Here is a 21183-nt window from a genome sequence, read left to right on the forward strand (position 1 = left end):
CCTGTAGGGCAGAAAAACTGCCATTCTAATTATGATATACTTTGTGGCCGGTTTAGAATTCATCTCTCTCTCCCCCATAGCTCTGAAGAGCTAATGGCTAACAACAGGGAAACAACATCTAGAAAATATTGATCAGTTAGTAGACATGACTCTGAAGAACAGATTTGCCAAGTAAGAGGTACTTTTTTCATTCACTCCATGTTTTAAATAAAAACTAAAAATTAAAAAAAAAAGGGTGTGGAAGGTATTGACGGATGAAAAATACCACCCCCCACCACCAAAATGATAATCAAAAGGCAGGCCTCAGCAAGTTTACAAAATATGTTGAGACCACCATATACCATGGATGTGGACTCTTCAGTGCCAGGCAATTGCTAAGTGTTGGTATTATCAGAATGTTGCGCTAAACCAAATTGCCCATTTTCATTCCTCTCATCCACTGCCTGCTAACTTTGTCCTTCCTTTGAAATACTCTATATATCCATTTTATTCTGATCAGCAATTAAAATAGCAACGTACATCTTTTGTTTCTGTGCATCTGTTTGCTTTTTCTTTAATTGTTTACAGAAAATCAAGTGCAGTCATGAATTTACCAATCTGGCAACTTTTGTACAGTGTAACAAAAGAGAGTTTACAAATAAAGCTGGCAAAATGATTAAAAGGAAGGTTTGACAAGGTGATCACAACAGTTTTTTCTGGCCTTAAAATGCATTGCTCTTTCACACCACTGTCCCTATGTCCATCCATGTACTAGGTTGTTCAATTAGCCTTTCTTTTGTGGGATGACATAACCAGTTCTGTAAACAGCAATTATTCTTTCTTAGATTTTCGATACATATTTCTGTTACCAACAAGGTGAGAGGTTGCAGACGCATGCTCTCTCTCCCTCTTTTTTATGGTTCTTAAGTTAGTTCTTTCCCAAAAGACATAAATTATATGGGAATAAGAGAGTGGCATGGGCAGATCCAGACTTTACTAAAGAAAGGTGACGCACACTGGCCCTCAAACCATGGAGGGGATAGAGGCATAATTGGAGCCTTAAGATTGATGAGGGATGCCGGGGAGCTGAGACAACCACCACTATCATCAGCCAAGCCCACTTTCCCACACAGTCATTTCCTGTAGCACAGGGCCAGAAATAGTAGCAGGAGTGTGCAGGTTCCTCCTCCCAGCACCTACTTTTGTCAGCCGGGGACACTTTCAGGGGAGAGGCAGACAGGAACCAGGCACTGGAAGGATGAATCTGCATGCCAGTGCTACTGTCTGCTCCCAAGCTTGGCACTCTGCATAGCCACAGCCTATGACTAGGGACCTACTCAGTTAGTGATTTCATGGAAATTGAGAAATCGGGCATTGTCCATGAAATCCACACAAAAAACACACCCTTACTAATGATAAAATCCTGGCTACCCAGTGGGAGCCAATGATCCTCATGGCTCCGCCCAAAAAGGGGCAGCCAAGAAGGCAGGCCTTGATTGGGTGGTGGCACGGCCCTGCCTGTCTGCCAATCAGTGGTGAGGGGTGGGGTCCATGATGGGCAGCCCTCTCAACAAATCAGCAGCAAGGGGTGGGGCCACCAGGGCCCCTTAGTCAGAGGCATGGGGTGACCCACCACAATGAGCCTGCAAAAGTGTCGGGCAGCTCTTTGATCAGCCTGCAAAATCAGCCGCCTGCCTCCTCAATTTCAGTAGGTCCCTACCTATGACTGGAGCAGGACAGGAGCACAGGTTCAGCTGGGAGAAGTGGCAGCAGGGTGTGCACAACACTGCAATCCTCCCCAAATTTACCCCTGGAAAGTGGTAAAACTCATCATAAAATGATAATTGTTTAAATTAGGTCATAACAAAATGCCTCATGGCATTGCTTTTTCACCTCCACAAAGCAAGAAAAAAAAACCTATTACACTGAATACATTGATCAACAAGGCACCATCCTGTAATCTAAAGTCAGATAAAATTCTCACTCACCTCAAGGTAATATTGCATCAATGTAAAACAGGGGAGTGTACATAGCATTTATTGATTCTTATTGAATTAGTGTTCACAGGCTCACATTAATGTATTATTAGGACTACTTCACCACATCAGAGCTATGTACTTAATCAGATCTGTTAAAAGCATACTGAAAACATACTTTCAGTTCTTTAATTTATTCAAGTAGTGTTAACTGTCATCTTGGTTTACAATAAATGTCATAGCTGAAATATCAATCCCAGTATCTCAAAGGACTTTCCTGTAATAAGTACATTAAAGACATAAATCCAAGCTTTATGCAAAGACACTTGAAGAATTCAATACAACATCAATAATGTATTTACATGAGACATTTGTAAACTGGAGAACTCTTACTAGCAGTCATTTCTACTGAAAGAACTTTTCTTAATATAAATGTAAGTATAAATAAATGAGATAAGTATAAATAAATGACAGACATGAAGACTGATTGTCACCAAAATACCCACAGAATATGTATTTTAAAGAAAGAGACTAATATTGAACACTCCAGAAATATATGGATTTTACCTGGTATCACTGTATCACAAAAGTACTCACCCTATTAATTAATCATAAATAACATTTGCCCCTCACATCCCCAAGAACTGTGGGGGGAGGGGAAACATATTTATCCTCTATAGATAGCATACATTGAATCTACAGCCTCTTTATTCTGACCTCTACAGGTATAGAGGCTACAAGGCCTTCACACCTCTGCATGAGAACTGGCATTTGTAGCCACTGGATCTACATAATCATAGACCAAATGGCAACTCTTCTCATGGCATCACAGAATATCCCATGTAGAGCTGGCACAGCAAGAGGTACTGTATGAACTAACCCAGGACACTTATTCCACAAGCGCTTTTTACTCTTCCAATGAAACCTCAAAAGTTCTTTTGCCTTGAAGGCCATCAGATATCAATGATATCTACCATTGTCACCTTTACAATGGTAGATATCAGTATACAAGCAACCATGGTGTTATAACTTGTAGTGCATAATAAGTCCCTCCTTCCCTTATCACCTGGTTAAATCTAGTAGAAAATTCACAAATATTAAAGGATTTGTTCTTTAAAAGAAAACTTTATGGGTTGAAATCCAATAGTATTCCTCACCATCATAATTTTTTCACTTGCTGCTAAGGTATGTAACTACAATATGTTGCCAAGACAGCTAGTTATCACCTGGGAAATTGTCCTATCATGAGGTTCTGAATTCATATGATTGCAACACTTTCAAGACCTGATCAATATATATTTTTGACCACACATTATTATCTCATATGTCAACTATCAGTAAGAAGTGAGCTGTAGAATTTCCAGCCATAAGATAGCCACCAACGTGACCTACATTTAATGTCAAGTAACATAATTCACTTCTCAGCTAAGTAAAATGTTTCACTGGGAAGTAGATGAAAGCTGAGATCATGGGAAGGTTCACATTTCATTCACATGTTGTGCCCAATTCTGTTCCAAATAGAACCTATGTAATTAATGACAGGCTGATTAACTTACTATATGAGGGTTTTTTTTATTTTATCCAGGTAAGTTACACAAGCTGATAATAGATAAACTAATCTATGATATCTAGATTTGTTAGCCTAAAGTAATGTTAAGAATCTTTTGGAAGAGTAACATTAAATCACAGCCAAGAATTAGATTAGGGATGATAACTAGAATATATTTAATTGAATCCAATCACACTACCATTATGTAATGTAAAACTATTCATTTCCTACCTTCCCTCTCAGGTCAACTCTCTTGAAAATCAGTGATCACTTAAGGTTAGCAGCCAGGTCCAAGAAGAAAGAGAAAAGTTTGCTGATACTTTCAGATCTGTAAAAGAAAACAAGCTTTAAAATGTAGCACAGTGGTTCTAAACCAATTTAGACTTGAGGCACCCCTCAGAAAATGCCAGCTTTTAGCGGTATAGGTTGTAGTCATATTGGTCTAAGGACATGGGCTGACAAGGTTCTTTGGATCAAACTGATATTTTTTATTAGACCAACTAAAATAATTGAAAACATTGTTATTTGCAAGCTTTTGGGTACAAATACCCTTCATCAGGCTGAGGAAACATCTGCAGTAGGTCTGTGCTCGTCCTGAATGGAATGAATAGTAAAAGAAGCCAGAGGCTAGTATGCATGCAAGAAAGCCAGTCAGTGAAGATGTAAATTGACACTTTTTTGACTACAGGAAAATAACAGAACAGTATTTCTGTTGCAAAGAATGGAAAAGGACCAGAACTATGGATTTCTATTTGAAATCTCTAGGTTTATCTTGTGAATCATGTTTGCAAACCTAACAGCATTAACATTGTGGAGCACCCCTCAACACCCTTGAAAGGATCGCAAGGCACGCTGGTTAAAATCACTGATGTAGTTCCAGTAACCCTGCTCCTAAAACTTATGCCCAAAACCAACCCTAAGGTAGGCTCTGTCTGCACAGACCCCTATTGAAATGAATGAGGTTGCACACAGGACTAAAAACCAGCTTACAGCAGAGGTGTCAAACTCACCTAGCCTCCCTAGGTTGTTTGTGGACCATAGGGCTCCTGGCAAGCTGCATCTGGGTGCAGTGGCAGGACAAGCAGCTGTGGCAGCCATGAGGGGGTTAATGCATCTATTACTTGCCTCCCACTGACAACACGCCCCAAAAAATGTTCCTTACCACAGATTTCGGCAGCAGGGCCCACTTCTGCTCATCCCACCTCTGAATTCCCAGCCCTTTTCAGAGCCCTATTGGCCAGGCAACACCGCTCTGCAGGCCAGGTTTGGACCACAGGCCATAAATTTAAGTAATCTACAAGCATCTAGATCATGATTATGGTGCCCTTGTGACAGATATGGCAGGGAATATGGGGAAAAAAAAAATTTTAACCAATGTTGTTAGCCAACAGACATTTCCCTGATGAAAATGAATTTGAGTTCCCACCTCAACTAAATTCTAATATTTCATACTAAAGAATTTGGGACCTGCAAACATTTTTTCTTTAAACAGCCCATTTTTTGAAGTAACACAACAGTCTTCCTCGCATTAATAACACTCAATATACAGATTCAAATTCTCTTGTGCTATACGTTACCAATATTATGGTTCAGTTGACAACTTTTTACATCTGAAAAGCAGGATTTAGGAATATAATTTTCTTGGAAAAGGAAAGAAACAGAGAGATTGTGTGAAATGTAGACAATATTTAGTTATATTTAGTTTCTCTATGGACTTTTTTTTGTATGCACAATTTAGGAATATGCCCAATTTAGGTAAATTAAGAGTAAAATGATAGCTCAACTGATTTTGTCATCGATTCCAAAATGAACATGGGCCGCCAATGTGGGGACGCGGTCAGGAAGGCCAATCGTACCTTGTCATGCATCCACAGATGCATGACGAATAGGTCCTAGGAGGTGATCCTCCCCCTTTATGCGACACTGGTCAGGCCACAGTTGGAGTACTGCATCCAGTTCTGGGCGCTGCACTTCAGGAGGGATGTGGACAGCATCGAGAGGGTCCAGAGGAGGACCACTCGCATGATCCAGGGACGGCAGGGCAGGCCCTACGAGCAGAGGCTACAGGACCTGAACCTGTTCAGCCTTCATAAGAGAAGGCTGAGAGTGGACCTGGCGGCCATCTACAAACTGGCCAAGGGGGACCAACAAGCTATGGGAAAGTCCCTGTTCCCCCAATAACTGAGGCAAAATTTTCTTCTTCTATAGAAACAAATCTTTTACCAAAGTTTACACGTGTAAACCTTTGTAGTTCTCTTTTAGTATTTTTATTTTTAAAACTGATGCTATCATTTCTTCTAACAGCATATAAACTGGAAGCCTTATCTTACATATTTCAGTCTTTCCTGCTTGTCTGTCATGACATAGTGCTTTCAGTGGATAAGACGTAATATATATTCCAAAAAAGAAGTTGTGCTTAAACATAAATTAAACCATATCTCAACTTTTAAACCGCCTTCAGACATGGAATGAAAAATATAAGATCTTTCAGTTCCTGAATGGAAGGAGGCCTCTAAATATTTCACTAAAAAAACCTACAGACAAAGTTTAAGGAGCCTGACTTTCTTTCCCGCCCCCCCACCCCCTTCCCCTCTCCACTCTTTACCGCTGCTCATAATATTAAGACTAAGAATAGGTTAAAAAGTTATCGATATACAGTTGCTGAACTAATTTGTTCAAGTACAAAAAAAAACAAACGCACACATACACATATTGGCGCTAACTCCAACCTTGCTAGGATACACTGAAATTGTACCAGTTATGCCAGCACTAACCTTTGTCTTTAAACTGTGAAAGCTGAAATGCCTTCTTTATAAACAACCAGTTTCTGATGAGCCCAGGAAAGAGAAGCACCCATGGCATCATTAACTAAGAAATGTGTTCCTGGCTTCCATAAGATGCTTTGACAGTCTTGGGACTCTTCTGATTCAGTTAACATTTATCTGGCATAGTATTTTGTACTATAATTTATCTATATGTCCACTCACTTTTGAGTTTATACATGAATGAATGTTGTTTTTTTCCCCTCAAATAATGTTAGGTTCTTTTACTGCAGGTTTTTAAAACAAGAGTGTTGAACCAGCGAGGTACTTTGAACTAAAGCTCAAATGAGCTTTAGTTCAAAGCGCCCCACCGCCATTTTTTCAGCGCGGAGATGCTGATACATGTGATGACCAGGTGCTTTTAATTAATTTGGCTCGCTAATTAAAATGCCCCCCCTCCCCCACACCTCCCAGAGCATGAGTAAAAATGTCCTTATAGGGTAAATTTTCAAAGTGTTGTATAGGAGTATACAGGCAAATGCTATTAAAGAATAATAAGGTTAATGTATGCGCCTCTTATAAATGGCTTTGAAAAAGTTCTACATTTAGCTCAAACTTGAGCAAGCAGATTAAAAGAATTATCTTAATATGTCAGTCTTTGATTACCCCTTTCTAGTCATGTATAAAATTATCAACACCACTGTTTCTTGAGGTACAGCATCTTGAAAGCAGTCATTCTGGGGCTATATCTACTGTTTTAACTGAGTTGTTCATGTCCCAATAAACCTGCTTGTTTCTCTTATATGCAATAAAATAGGTACCTTTATATCCAGCAAGAGAGAGCACAACTGTGTACACTGCATACTAGGGAGGGAGGTGAAAATATACATGATCGGTATTTCACCAACACAAGCTGCACATTTTGTAGTTGGTTACTTGCCGGTTGCCAAGCTGCAGTATCAATTCAACATGTGTTAAGCAGGAGCAGTTTTCATGGTTTCTATGATATGGGTGTTCTGTATGAACCAAAGCTCATTTCACACAGGGATGAGAACAACCATCACACAGAAATGCTTTCTGGTCACCATGTATTTGGACTAGTACAAAATGATGCAGTTTTAAACTTTTTTACTAGTGCAGAAATAAAATCAGATATGCTTGGGAACAATGTAGGGTAGCACGGTAAGTTACCTAGAATTGGGGTGCTTAACCCTCTAGTCCATGGGCCAGATCCAAACCCGAGCACCGTGTCATCCAGAGTATGGGTCTCCCCAGGGATCCAGCACAGGACCTGATCCTGCTATGTAGAGCCAGGCAGAAGTGGCACAGAGCCTTGGGGCCCGATCCCAGAATTCAAGACTGGATGCGGGGGCTGTGCAGTCCTGTTGAGCGGGGCTGATCCAGCCCACAGATGAGTGCATCTGGCTCATGGGGCCAAAGAGTTGAGCACCACTAACTAGAATGACACAATGACAATTGTACCAACAAATCAGTGAAGCATAGGACTAGATCTTCACTTGGGGTATAAAAGCATTGTTGCTGACTTCAAAGGAGTTGAATCATTGTCTACCACCGCATCATTGGTTCACTGTGCTCTTTCATATCCAGGTCCCAACTTAGGTACCTGTAATGCTGTCTTTTGGATTTTCAATTTCTTAAATAGAGACTGTGAAAAGACATCAGAAATCAATGAAAAATAAGAGAAAAAAAATTCAAAATGACAGCAGCCACCCTGATTTTTTATGTTTGCTTCATCTGTCTTTGAGAATTTATTACCTACAGTTTTCTCTTGGTTACATAGCAGAAAGTATCATACATTTCAGGTAACTAGATGACTGAAGCTATTTAAATAGAATGTGAACATTTCTGGCACAAATATTTTGCCAGAAAATATTTTTATTTTCTTGTGAAACAAGGGCTTTGCTTGAAAAAACAACTATTTTCTAACATTTATGCCAAAGAAATCTATTCACAAGAAACATTAAAGGAAAATAAGATACCACAGAGTAAATGCTGAATCCAATCACTATAAAAATTGGCAAATATGTAAGCAAATCTTTCTACTACTGCCAAGTTCTAGTCACTATAATAAATATTAACTATCGACCCTTTAGCCTTGAAAATTTGTATAAGATGCTTAAATTTTTAACTCTTTATCTGTACAGTAAAACCTGGATAGTTTGGGGTGGGGGTTGGATCACATAGTCCTCAATAAGCACTTGTAAAACCAGCTGAGGAGCACATAAGGTCATAGTAAACAGCCGTGTGGAAATAGAGCCACCCCCTCTGTTTGCTGTGGCTTTTATTTCAAAGGGCAGTGCTTCTCCAGTCATTTTCATGGGACTGCTGCTGTGATCCAGCTGGGTGAAAATGCAGCACCCTTTGAAGTAAAAGGTATAGCAATCAGTTGTGCAGATCATCCTTTTTTCAGGTGACTACAAGTTAAGAATATTGTGACCCACCCAGATATATGAGTGGCCCAAGCTATACTATATTTAGTTAACTTTTTTTCTTTAAGGCTTGGTTCTACATAACCTAAGTTATACATAACACATGGTAAATTGTATAACACATTGTTAATTTTTTATGCTTTTTATATGAGCAAGTGTTCCTCCAAATTTTTTAATTTAACTTTAAAATTCCTAAAAAGAAAGGTGCAAAACTGTAATTGTTGCACCAATGCTCCAACATGGTGAAAATAAGTACACGGTGACATGACATGTTGTTCCTTTGTAGGCTAATATATCATCCAGTCATTTTATTTAGCTTGACAATTAATAAAGAAACATTTTCTTCCAGTAACATAGGAGAGATTCAGTTACTCTTTATAAAAAGGAAGGTGCACTTTTTCTGTGACTCCTACATTCAGAAGAAGCCTTCTATGAATAAAAAAACCCCACTTCAGAATATTTGGGGTAGTGTACATTTGGGGTATGAGACAACTCTGTTTTATATTGTTGCTGTGTATAATGAACAGGAATAGGCCTGAAATAATTGCAGAGAGAGAACCTGTGAATATATACCTAAACAAAATAATCATCTTTTATTTGCTGTTCTTCAGCATTTGTATAAAGCATAGGCTTTATTTGTTGAATGTTACATGAAAATACTGTATTTGTACAAATGTGCTTGTTCACATACAAATGGTCACATTTGTTCATGTTCAACTGTGACTGTTTCATGAAACAAATATTCATGCTGGAACAGAAACAATACCCAACATCCAACTCAAGTAGCAGATGGGATATAAAGAATATCCTGGACACTTCACAAGCTTTTCATAGGCTGATGATTGTTCGAACAAAGTATACAAACTATGAACAGCAAATAAATTTGTTAACAAAAGGCCATTTATAGACGAAAAAAGGGCTGATTTTCAATAGAATGCTTGCATCAAATTCTATGACCAGCTCTAAGTGGGATCACTAATTGAATTAGAGTATCATGACCTGAAAAGGAATGTCAAAAGGAGAATGTTCTGTTTAATAAAACCTTCATGATTCCACTGAAACAAGTCATTCAGTCTCTCAAATAGGAGGATGATTGTATAACAAATGACTGGCATTCTCCATCCTGCCTATTAGTCACAGGAGCAACTTTTATATCCAGTTCCAACAGTCTCCTCCTAATTGTTGAGTGGTGCCCAGGTACTAACCACTGCCAGAAGCAGGACACATGACTTGATGAACAAAAGACTTGATTTGTTGCGGCAGGCCTTATGCTTCTATGTTAGCACTGGTGCCAAGAGAAATTAAACTTCAGTATGGACTAGATATAACTTCAGTAATATCATCATTCAAGCCCTGCCTAGCTGCAACAATGGCTGGGGCTATGCAAATTATCATGACATTTTAAGAGTTTTCCAGTGCATCAGCAATGTGTGAACACAGCAATCATAGGTAGGGCTCCCTTGGGGCTTCCAAGTCGCTTCAATAAAGCAGGGTTGGACTAGAACCAGGGGTCCAGACCTGACCTTTAAGCAAGTTTGGATCTGGATTTAACATCTTACCCCCATCAAGAAGGCCAAATTAAATCTTTGAATAGGAAAAATCCTGAATAATGGCAACCTGAATAGATAAAGAAGGAACGGAAAAAAGGGAATGAGAAACTTCCCTTCTGCTTCTGGCACACTCTAGCAGTTGTTGACCACTCAAAAGTTCTCCTGCCTCAGCAATCCTAGAGCGTTAAACATCACAAGGTATCCAGCTGAGAAAGGAAACAGGAGATATTGTCCTGCTCCTCCCTTTCTCATCCTGCACTAGTCAGAAGCTGCAGAGAAGCTGCAAAGGTTTGCAGCAAATAGTGTCTTTGTGTCTTTGGGAATGGCTTTTACTACAGCTTTCTAGTGTTGCTCCAAAGCAATACAATCATGCACCTTCTCCAGCATGGGCAAATAATCTGGCCCATAACACATGAAGAGAAACTGGAATTTATTGCCTTTCAGTAGACAAGTGGAAATGAAAATGTTAGGATAAAGAAATCTTAACTGTATATCAATAAGACATTGGCCCAGGCCAGCCTAATTAGCAGCCTAATTCACTATGCTGCTTTGGGTCTCCTCTGACTACTAAAGAGAGGGAGTGCCAATGAAATGAAGCTGTCACTTGTCTGAGTGCAGCATGCATCACTCTTTCATATGCATAGCTAGTGTTTAGGGAAAGGCATTTGAGATTTAAAGAATTAAATTGCCCATCTGGCTACAAGACAAGTTCAGTCAGGATATGTGAAGCTAGAGTGTATTTGTGTATGTTTGGGAAGGGTTCTGTTGGGGGAAGAATAGTGACCCATAATAAAGTGATCCATAATAGAGGTTTGGTTAAAAACTGCTTAATCCCACTGGGATTAACTCCAATTTCCAAGTCTTTCCTCAAGGTAGTAAGCCGCTCTCTGGTATATATATACTGTCAGTTTGTTGGAGTAAGTAATATTTCAGATACCAGAGTCTGGATCAAAAAATAATCTAATGCCTACACTTTTATCAAGCATAGGTCAAATGACATTAAAAACTATAATCATGTAGTTCATGAGTTACTTAAATATTAATTAACCAACAGCTCCATTGACAAGTCCCTTCTCATTTTGTTCATGGCTGTCAATCTAAATGATCATTTCACTGAATATTTAATGTAGCACATAAACTATATTTTACAAATACAAACTTCAAAATTTTAAAGTCTTCAGATGCAGGTTTATGGAATTAAGGAATGAAATGGGTTATTCTATAAATGGTAGAAGGATGTAATGAGGGGCCTAACTTTAGAATTTGTGTATATGAAACCGTGTATCTTACTGTATATCTGCACAAGTCAGACACCTCAAACTGCACAATTACACATATACAATTAGACCAGCAGTTCAACAAAACAAAAACAAAAATCAAACCATCATTCCAGGCTCAGAAGTGTTAGCCAAGTTGCCAAGAGGGGACAGCAGATTCCAACAGACAATTACAATTCAGATTGCACAGACAGAAAATCAAGATCCTGTTTATATCTCAGGAACATTGTAAATACCCAAAGAACTAAGAGATAAAGTATTTGGGACTGGATTGGGCAATCCTCAGGGGTTGTATCCCTGTGTCTGAGAGCCCTGTCTGCTGAGGAAGCTCTCCCACAGGGAACACACCATGTTAAACATGCAAATTAAAGCTTGATAGCAACCAGCTATAAGGTTAGTACATCTTTTTGAGGTCAGACTTTATTGGGTTGCAGCTCTTTATTGGGTGATGAGCAATTTGCATGTGTAGCTGCTCTCAAGTTAATTGTGTTATATCTGTAACATGTAGAAGAGGCCTATAAGAAGACAAACATTGAAATGCTTTTTTATTGTTTAGTACTGATAATTTCCCAGAACTGGTCACTGCAGGGATTGAACTCAAGGTCTCCAGATATAAAATGTCACTCTGGAAGAGTTAAAAGAAAAGTTACTAATTTGGTAGCAAAAGTTGACTTATAAGATGATTTATACAGCTAATAATTAGAGAGGAACTAAGAATCACCAGAACAGAGAGTCAGGTTACATGTCTGTTTCTGACTCTAGTCTAAATAGCCTGGCCACTTATTCTACACTGTAAAGTCTCATGTTTTTAGATCCAGAGGTTCCATGGTTCATTTCCCAGTGACAACTCATTACATCAACATAAAATCAAACAGTGGCATCAGGAAAGATGCACAGAAAATGAGGTCAGAAAAGTTTATCACAAAGTCCTAGTATGCACTTTTGGAAACCCAGAGTTCTTTTCAAAAAAGAAACTGTCAGAGGGGCAGGAATGAGAGGAGAATCTAAAGTGTAGCATGCATAAGAGGGAACAGATAAAAATAAAGCTAAAGGACAAAGGAAGGACAAGAGATTAGTTCAGGAAAGGATTTTTAAAATCACACATGATATTAAATAATGCACCCAATAGGACAGACCCATTTTTTTTTTAAATCATATTTTGGGACCTTGTAAGAAACATGAAAGCATCTTCTTGAGGTACTTTCCTATGTCACTTGAGCTTTGTCTTCTTTTTATAAGCAAATCCCACATCCAGATCACAGCCTGAGTAACTGGGCTATATATCTCAGGCACACTCTCATCATCACATTGGTGTTGATATGGCTACATTGCCTTAATTCTGGGATTTGGCACATGTGACACAGGAATAAGTGGGTGATGGGTGCTTCACTGTAAGTATGAAAAAAAATATATACATATGCCCTTGAACAGCTATTCCCATATCCTTAGTGCTGTAATAGCCCATTCCTTTAAAGGAGGAATTGACAAGAGACAGAGATGGTATATTCACCATCTTCATCTCTGTACTTCACCATTTCCAAGTTCTTGTGAAGTGAACAAAACACTAACTTCAATATATTTTGGATCAGAGCCATAATTTTGCTACAGTCTCTAGTGTAGCATTTCATAGACATATGTAACATGCATCTTTTCCACATTGTTCCTATTTTTATTTTCACTTTTTAATTAAAGCCACAGTCAGAATTGCTAATGTATGAGGCACCCAAATTCTCTTTTATGCTGCCACCCTAAAAAAGCCAAATACTCTAATATAATTGCTGTCATTAGGAATAGAGCTGTTCATTATGTGGAGTATAACATAACTGGAAATAAAGAGACATTTATCAGAATATAATGGATATATTTTTATAATGGACATACTTTTGTTTATCCTTCATAAACATAAGTTAAGTCTTTAGGGCTTAAACTTCTTAAACAACCTGGAGACAATAAATGGCTTCTTCAGTACTATATTTTCCTCCTGTATTCGGAACTTTCTCAAGGTACTTTACGTCAAGAAGAATAATGCAAGTTGAGATAGGGGAATTTTTCTGGTGCTTAAATAAATGTGTTTTCTGACACTGATAAATACTACGTTTTCTGGACATCACTATTATTTACTTGACCTGTTCAATTTTGCCACAGTTTAAAAGAACCAAACATTCTTCTGATAAAAAGGAAGCTATGTGAGAGATTGAACAGGTTCTAGTTAAACAGTTGCCTTTTGGTTCAAATAAATATATAAACTATTGGTTTGTGACAATGGTACTCCAAAGTAAATCATCTTCTAATCTTCTTCAAAGTGGGAAAACTCCCATGGGAGTGTGTGAAAATATTATCTCCCCTTCCTAGCATCAAACACATTTGGAATAGATCAATCCCTACTGCCATCCTTGTACCAGCAATCTGAAATACGCTCTTGATATTTAAAGTACAGTGGAAAATATACTGTAAGAAACAGTTATTGGACAGCAGAACAGATTAATGAGTCTTTTCTGTCTCAGATTTACCTAACCCAGTTGTAAAGTCAGTTTTGAGGAGATTATTTCCATGAGCCTGAACCTGAATGGAAATATCAGTCATGGACTCATATGTTTAAACAAGTGTGATACTAGGTACTGATCCAAAGGTTACTGAATTCAATCAAAAAAATTTTATTCACTACACTGGACATTGGGTCCAACCAATTAGGCTAGAGATAGACATTAAAAAAGCCTGAGCCTGCATTGATTCAATCTTTGCAGGTTAGTATAACCTGGAAAACTTGAACTGATTTCGAGGTGGATAGACATTCCATTTTCATTCCAGAAATGCAGGCACATGCTTGCAGTGACTCAGGCAAGAAGATGGGGGCACTAGAGCAGCCCTCCCTTCCCTTCTTCAGTGCTGAGTTGAGGGGAGCATGGCCAGGCCCTGGCAGGATGCTCTGATTAGGGAGGAGTGCCCCTCCCCCCTACACTCCTCTCACTAACAAGAGAGCCAGCACGGAGTTATACAGCATTTACTTACACAGCAGGGAGTTACACAGTGTTTAGCAGCCCAACAGCAAAACAAAATGCTCTCTCATTAGGTCAAGCTCTTCTTAAACAACTTTTTCCAAGGAACAAAGGGACATTACCAGTTACCTGTTGATTAGCCCCAAAGAGCTATAAGATGACACTGTCCTGTCTGCTTTTGCCCTGTCTCCCACAGCACAGACCATAGCCAGCACGTGGTATGCTAAATAATGCTGAGAGGTGTCTGTGTACGGCAGAGGGGAGGGGGGAATCCCTGCTTGAGCAGGGAGTGGCGAGGGGAAGAAAAGAGGAGCAGGAGGAAGCCAGGCAGACCCTACTGTACCTGCAGTCTCTGCCAGAGCTGCAACTAGGCAGCAGAGGGGAGGGGCCATCCCTGATAGGCTGGAGCAGGGAGCAGAGTCCTGCAGTTGCAAAGCATCTGGGATGGTGGAAGACTCTGATTTAACTTAAACCAGGAAGGGGTCTGGGGCAAACATTGCATAAACTGGTTTGAGCCAAATAATTAAGTCTGAAAGTATATTCAACCAGGTTTATTTCAAACTGGTTTCAGTCATTTTCAAACTGGTTTATGCACTGAACATCTGTTCCGTTACAGGTTTAAACCAGTTCTTGATCACTTAAACCTGTTTATTCATAATGTCTGTCCCTAGCCTTCAAGACAGATTACCCCAAGAAACCTATTTCCCTTACTGATCAATTTCAGTTTATGGGAATCTGTTAATGTTGGTCATGGAAAAAAAAAAAAAAAAATCACTCAAAAGACCGTGTTTTGAACAGCTGAATGTATATTTGTTCAAATGCAGTAACTTGAAAAAAAAAATCAAATATTTTGGATACTTCTAACTAATTCTCAGTGGTATGGGAATAGACTTCCTCTGGTCCAGTGTTACCATAGACTAGGGGTGCAACAAATTAACTGTTTGTGTACAGACTTAAAAAAAGATTTTACATGTAGGGCACAAAAAATGAAACTGCAAGCCTAATTTTTTTTCTAAGATGTTGGACAACCAGAACTTAAATAAAGCTACTCAGAGTTATGAATGCTTGAAACTTCTGACAATCAGGCCAGTAGTCTTACAAACTGGATCCCCAGAATTAGACCATCCAAAATTCAGGCCCAGATTTCAAAAGTTTCTCTTTGCTAACTGTAGCAAATGATTATGGATAGTGTAACACGATTATGAAATGTACTTGTTTCATAATTGGAACAAATAGTCAAAATCTAAATAGACATTTGCGGAAGCAAACCTGATGCAGCAGTGCTCTCACTTTCAGGACAGAAACCCAGGTTTTTTGTTAGTTTGGGACAGCCAAATGGAACACCCCTTGAGCAAGAAGCCATAGTTTCCATGATATGGCAGATATATAGCATGTTTCTGTGTGGCTGCAGGCTCATGGTATAAATCCAAACCATTAATTCTTTATGGGGACAAATTGTTTACAGAGTAAATTTTGCCTGAGAGAGGACGTTAGAATGCAATTCCTTGAGCTGTTAATACAAATGTTCTAAGTAACTAAACTGATACTTTCTGAAACTCACCATCAGTTTCATTTTCTACAGTGCATTGATCTGATGGACACAATGCCATTCCTCAATATCTTACTGAAAATATCAGTAAGGCACAAATCCAGAACAACCATCCAGACGCATACTTTTCTGTATTTACACTGACGCTCAAACGTTGCTGTCTATTATTTGAGTATAATATAAACCATTGGAATTTAAATCTTCTAACCTCTGTTCAGATAATTATGTATGGTAAATCTTTTAATAGGAATATATGTGTGCCCCGCCCCACCCTGATAATAATGCCCACCCTAAAAACAACCAATGAGATACTTAATCCATGTCTAAATGCCACTGTGAATGTCAGAGAAACCTTTGAACAGCAGAAGAACAATCCTGCCTTATCTACCTGAAATCCAAGGGGAGGTTACAAGGGTTGAGAAAACAACACAGTGGTGCATTTTTCATTTGTGTATAACCTCAAGCACATTTTAAACCATCACTCATAACAGTGAATCAAAACCTGACAGTATTGCTTGTTGCAAATCTGACTCCCAATAAAGATCAGGAACAAAAAGATCTTTGAAAAATAAGTTGAAGGAACATAAATTGTGTGAACACAGTCATGGACAATCAGGTTTAACTGTATGTGTCCAATAACCTAGCATGGGCACTTGCCGTTCTGGGAAATTGCCAATGTAAGATACCTCTCCAAAAGTTACGACAAACTAATAGCAGGAAATGTGCAGGTCATAACAAGCATCCACTGGCAAAAATGATGATCTAAGCTATAAGAACAGGATTGCCCATTACATCGCTGTTTACACACATTGAGCCCTGCCCCTAATGCCATGCCCATCATGGAATATGAGCACCTGATGTAGTATGGATGGAAATGTTTGTAGCACCTTTTTATTATTATTATTATTATATTTTAAGGGTTTTAATTTCATACCTAATGCACTGAAAATGTATTGGCAACAAGTTTCTACAGATGTCTAAATACCTAAGCAGAGCCAAGGCACTGATCAGAACAAGCACTGAAACAGGGCTGAGGTGTTTACTTTCAAATACTAATGTAATATTTTACTCTGTGTAAAGTTTCATCTGAGCATCTCAGAATGCATTTTTTAATTACAAGTTATACTGAACAGAGCTGCAAAACACCTTTAAAGGGTTAATTAGCTATGTTTTGCACATGAGAAACTGAGGCAAAAAATAGCAAAGCAACTTACCCCAGAACAGACAGCAAAATAGTGAGGAATCCAAGAACAGAGGCAGTTTCCCCAGACACCCACTTTTGTGTTTTAACTTCTATCCAGTACTTCATAGTGAGTGTACTGTGTTAATTAACATGGTGACTATTTCCATTATTCCAAATAGTTTACATAAATGGCACTTCTGATGGCCTCTAGTAATCCAAAGAGCAGTGGTTCATTTCACCATTATTAGACTCATTGTGAAACACTTAGAGAGCAATCCTCTGGCTTAACAAATCTGCTTATCCTTTGAAAAAGCTTACTATCTAATTGTACTAATAAGATGGTTTCTGGTTGAATTATTAAAAAAAAAAATGTACTTATAAGAATGAGAGCCCATTGTAGAAATAATTCATAGGCTAAACATAGCTCAGTTCAACCCCTGATCCATCACAGAGAGAATAGAAACCCAGCTGGTAAGTTTGTGAAATGTTTGAGCAAGTAATGGGTAAGTATTACAATTCTTTAACAAGACTAAGAATAGATAGAAAACTACAAGATTGCTTTCTCCTTTCCCCTTCTAATTGTTGTTAACATGCAAAAATAGATATTGAGGTAGTTTTACCTTGTCAGAGAGCACTAGAGAAATTTTCATTTAGAGCTGGAAAGGACCAGGGTTTGCTGCTAGCTGAGACTGTTTGGGTTCAGGTGGGGGGATAACTGATTAGAATCAGAACCTATTAGACACAGCTGGTCTTTAATCTGTCAGTATAGTTTAGTCAGAATTTTGCTCCAGTTCTGAGGCACTCATTTAACTTGTGAGATTCACTGTAAGCTATAAGCAATTTACCCAGACTGAGATTTCTTTTAACCTGAGGAGTTTGTTTCAGCGTTTGATGTTTACTGCAGTTTGGAAAAGCCATTCCAGGCTCAAAGCTATACCCAAATAAAGCATATAAGGGGTGCCTATATTGGAAAAAAAAGTCCTCACTAAGTGACAGCCTTCTACTAGGGTGCTTGAACTCACTAGGCACCTCCCTACTTTGCTGTAAAGTGTCAAAGTTCTCCAGGTGCCAAAAGTTCTGCTTTTGTACAAACTCACAGTAGCCCCAACATGAGCAGCTTGTTGCCTAGATCCTACCTAAGCCCAGTCAGGAACTAGGTGTTGCTCCAGTTTATACCCTGAAAGGGCATGATCCAGTCAGGTGTTTACACTGGCCTGTAGCCTAGAGTGGATACATCTTAGTGTAACATAAGTTGGGTAGCACAGATCAGAGATAAACCAACCCTAAATTAACCTGACACTGAGCTGCCTCACAAGCACTTAAAACTAGTTTCAGGTGTGAATGTACAGACAATCCAGGTGTTAAATGCTCCAGGGGCCACCCAAAATTACTGGGTCAGGCCCACTCCCCTATCCTCTTCAACATCACAGATCCCTACTCACAGCCCTTCACCCCATGTGCTTACTTGTGGCTGCCTTGCAGTTTGTCCCAGGGAGTGGGCTGGGAAGGGTTAATCTGCCTGCCTCGACACCACTGCTTGTCTCCGGGGCTGGGCTCATCCTGAAGAGCAGCAGCAGTGGCTGGGCAGGTATGTTAACCCTTCCCTGCCCGCTCCCTGGGACAGACAGCATGGGCAGCCACAAGTAAATGGTAGGGGCAGGGAGGAGCCCTACGGGGGCCAAGAGGGAGCCTAGAATGGGGGAAGTGGGGGAGGAAATCTTACCTTTCAGTTCTCCAGGTACATGTTGCCCTGAAGTGTGACTGCTCCAAACTGGAGTTGGCACTGACAGTGATCAACATTTGTGCAGCTCATGGTATAAGGTGTAATAAGGTCCTCAGTGCATACCTACCACATACTGACAAGACCAAGCCTCCTACAAGATGCAGTTGAGCTCATTTTCTTTAAAAGAAGAAGCAATACACATGGTGTCATCCATCTTTTATGTAGTATCAGAGTGCTTGCCCAGGAAGTGGAAGATTTGAATTCTATTCCCTGCTTGTAATGATCATCAGGCTATAAGCCACTTCTACTGAAGCTGTTCCAATGTGCAGAAAAGACAGAAAGTTTCACAGGGCCTGAAAGAGAGAAGGCAAAAGGAGTTTTACTGTAGACTACTGAGTAGGGAACTGGAAAGTAAGAAGTTCTTACTTCTATTTCAAGAACACTTTATGCATTTTATTTGCAAAGGACTTTTAATTAAATACATAATTAGTCTTAGGAGTAATGACTCATTGGTCCCTGTACAGAAAGGGGCCGAGTTTCAAGCACGCTATTCCCAAAGTGTATCATATTGGCTAACTCAAGGCAGGATTTTTGGATTGTCATTCTGAGCTGCCTAATAAAGTCTGCCCATGTGCTATAAAGGGCTCCTACACACCTAAGCTCTGGATTCCACACTGTAGTGCTTAGTTTGTGCTTTTTTGGATCTCTTTGTCTAGCCTCAGTCATGTCTCAGTCATGAGAATTTTTTTGTGATTTCCTAGTTGGTCTAATAAAAGGTATCATTTCTGACCCAAGAGTTCTAGATTTTTTCATTTCTTTTGGTGTCAGACCAATACAGCTACCAAATACATCCCTCTTACAAGATGTTAAAATGTAATTACTTTGAGTCTCTTATTGTCTCTCTTTTTACTGAACTCCTGATTTTTCTTGCTTTCTTTCCCTTTTGTTGTACTTACAAGTCTATGATCCACTGCTCGCTACAGTATGTAAAATCTTCTTTCCACACAGGTTTCCTAGATACAGCCTGTCTCCTACCTTAACTTAGGTTTTTCATAACAGCTGAATCAATTTCACACTTTACACATCACTTTACAATGGCTTTCCTTAGAATCATAGAAAGTCAGGGTTGGAAGGGACCTCAGGAGCTCATCTAGTCCAACCCCCTGCTCAAAGCAGGATCATCTCCAACTAGATTATCCCAGCCAAATCTTTGTCTAGCCGGGCTTTGAAAACCTGTGTGCAGGGCGGCGGAGTGGGGAGCCCCTGCCCCACCGCACCCAGTGTCCTGCCCTGGCCAGACAGTCATAGAATCACAGAAAGTTAGGGTTGGAAGAGACCTCAGGAGGTCATCTAGTCCAACCACCTGCTCAAAGCAGGAACATCCCCAACTAGCTCATCCCAGCCAAAGCTTTGTCTAGCTGGTTTTGAAAACCTCCAAGGATGGAGCTTCCACCACCTCTCTGGGTAACTGGTTCCAGTGTTTTACTACTCTCATAGTGAGAAAATTCTTCCTAATAGCTAACCTAAACTTCCCTTGCTGCAACTTGAGACTGGCCCCTGGTTCTGTCATCTGCCACCACTGAGAACACTTAGCTCCATCCACTTTCAAATGCCCCTTCAGGGACCTGAAGGCTGCTATTAAGTCAATCTTCTCTTCTCTAGACTAAACAAGCCCAGTTCCCTCAGTCTTTCCTTGTAAGTTATGTCCCCCAGCCCTCTCACCATTTTTGTCACCTTCTGCTAAACTCTCTCCAATTTGTCCACATCCTTTCTGTAGCAGGGGCCCCAAAACTGAACAACATATTCCAGATGTGGCTTTACCAGTGCTGAATAGCAGGGAATAATCACTTCCCTTGACCTACTGGCAACACACCTACCAATGCAGCCCGGTATGCATTTAGCCTTCTTGGCAACAAGGGCACACTGTTGGCTCATATTCAGCTTATTGTTTACTGTATCCCCCAGGTCCTTTTCTGCAGAGCTGCTGCCCAGCCAGTCAGCCCCCAGCCTGAACTGGTGCATGGGATTGTTCTGTCCTAAGTGTAGGACTTTGCACTTGTCTTTGTTGAACCTCATGAGATTCCTTTTGGTCCAATACTCCAATTTGTCTAAGTCATTCTGAATCCTAGCCCTAACCTCCATCATATCTACTACTTCCCCCAGCTTGGTGTCATCTGCAGACTTGCTGA

At 39.7% G+C, this 21183-nt stretch overlaps 1 long non-coding RNA gene across 1 annotated transcript in view; it reads right to left on the reverse strand.

Moving 5' to 3' along the window:
• Nucleotides 1-18193, reverse strand: part of LOC102368980 — an 89294-nt gene extending 71101 nt beyond the window's left edge. Inside the window, exons 1-2 of the long non-coding RNA XR_324931.2 lie at nucleotides 17892-18193; nucleotides 3736-3832 (exon numbers count right to left, since the gene is read on the reverse strand). This is a non-coding gene — a long non-coding RNA (uncharacterized LOC102368980). The remainder of the gene's footprint in view (nucleotides 1-3735; nucleotides 3833-17891) is intronic.
• Nucleotides 18194-21183: the final 2990 nt, after the last annotated feature.

The sequence above is a fragment of the Alligator sinensis genome, unplaced genomic scaffold (assembly GCF_000455745.1).
Source record: "Alligator sinensis unplaced genomic scaffold, ASM45574v1 scaffold1166_1, whole genome shotgun sequence".
In the NCBI taxonomy this organism is placed as follows: Eukaryota; Metazoa; Chordata; order Crocodylia; family Alligatoridae; genus Alligator; species Alligator sinensis.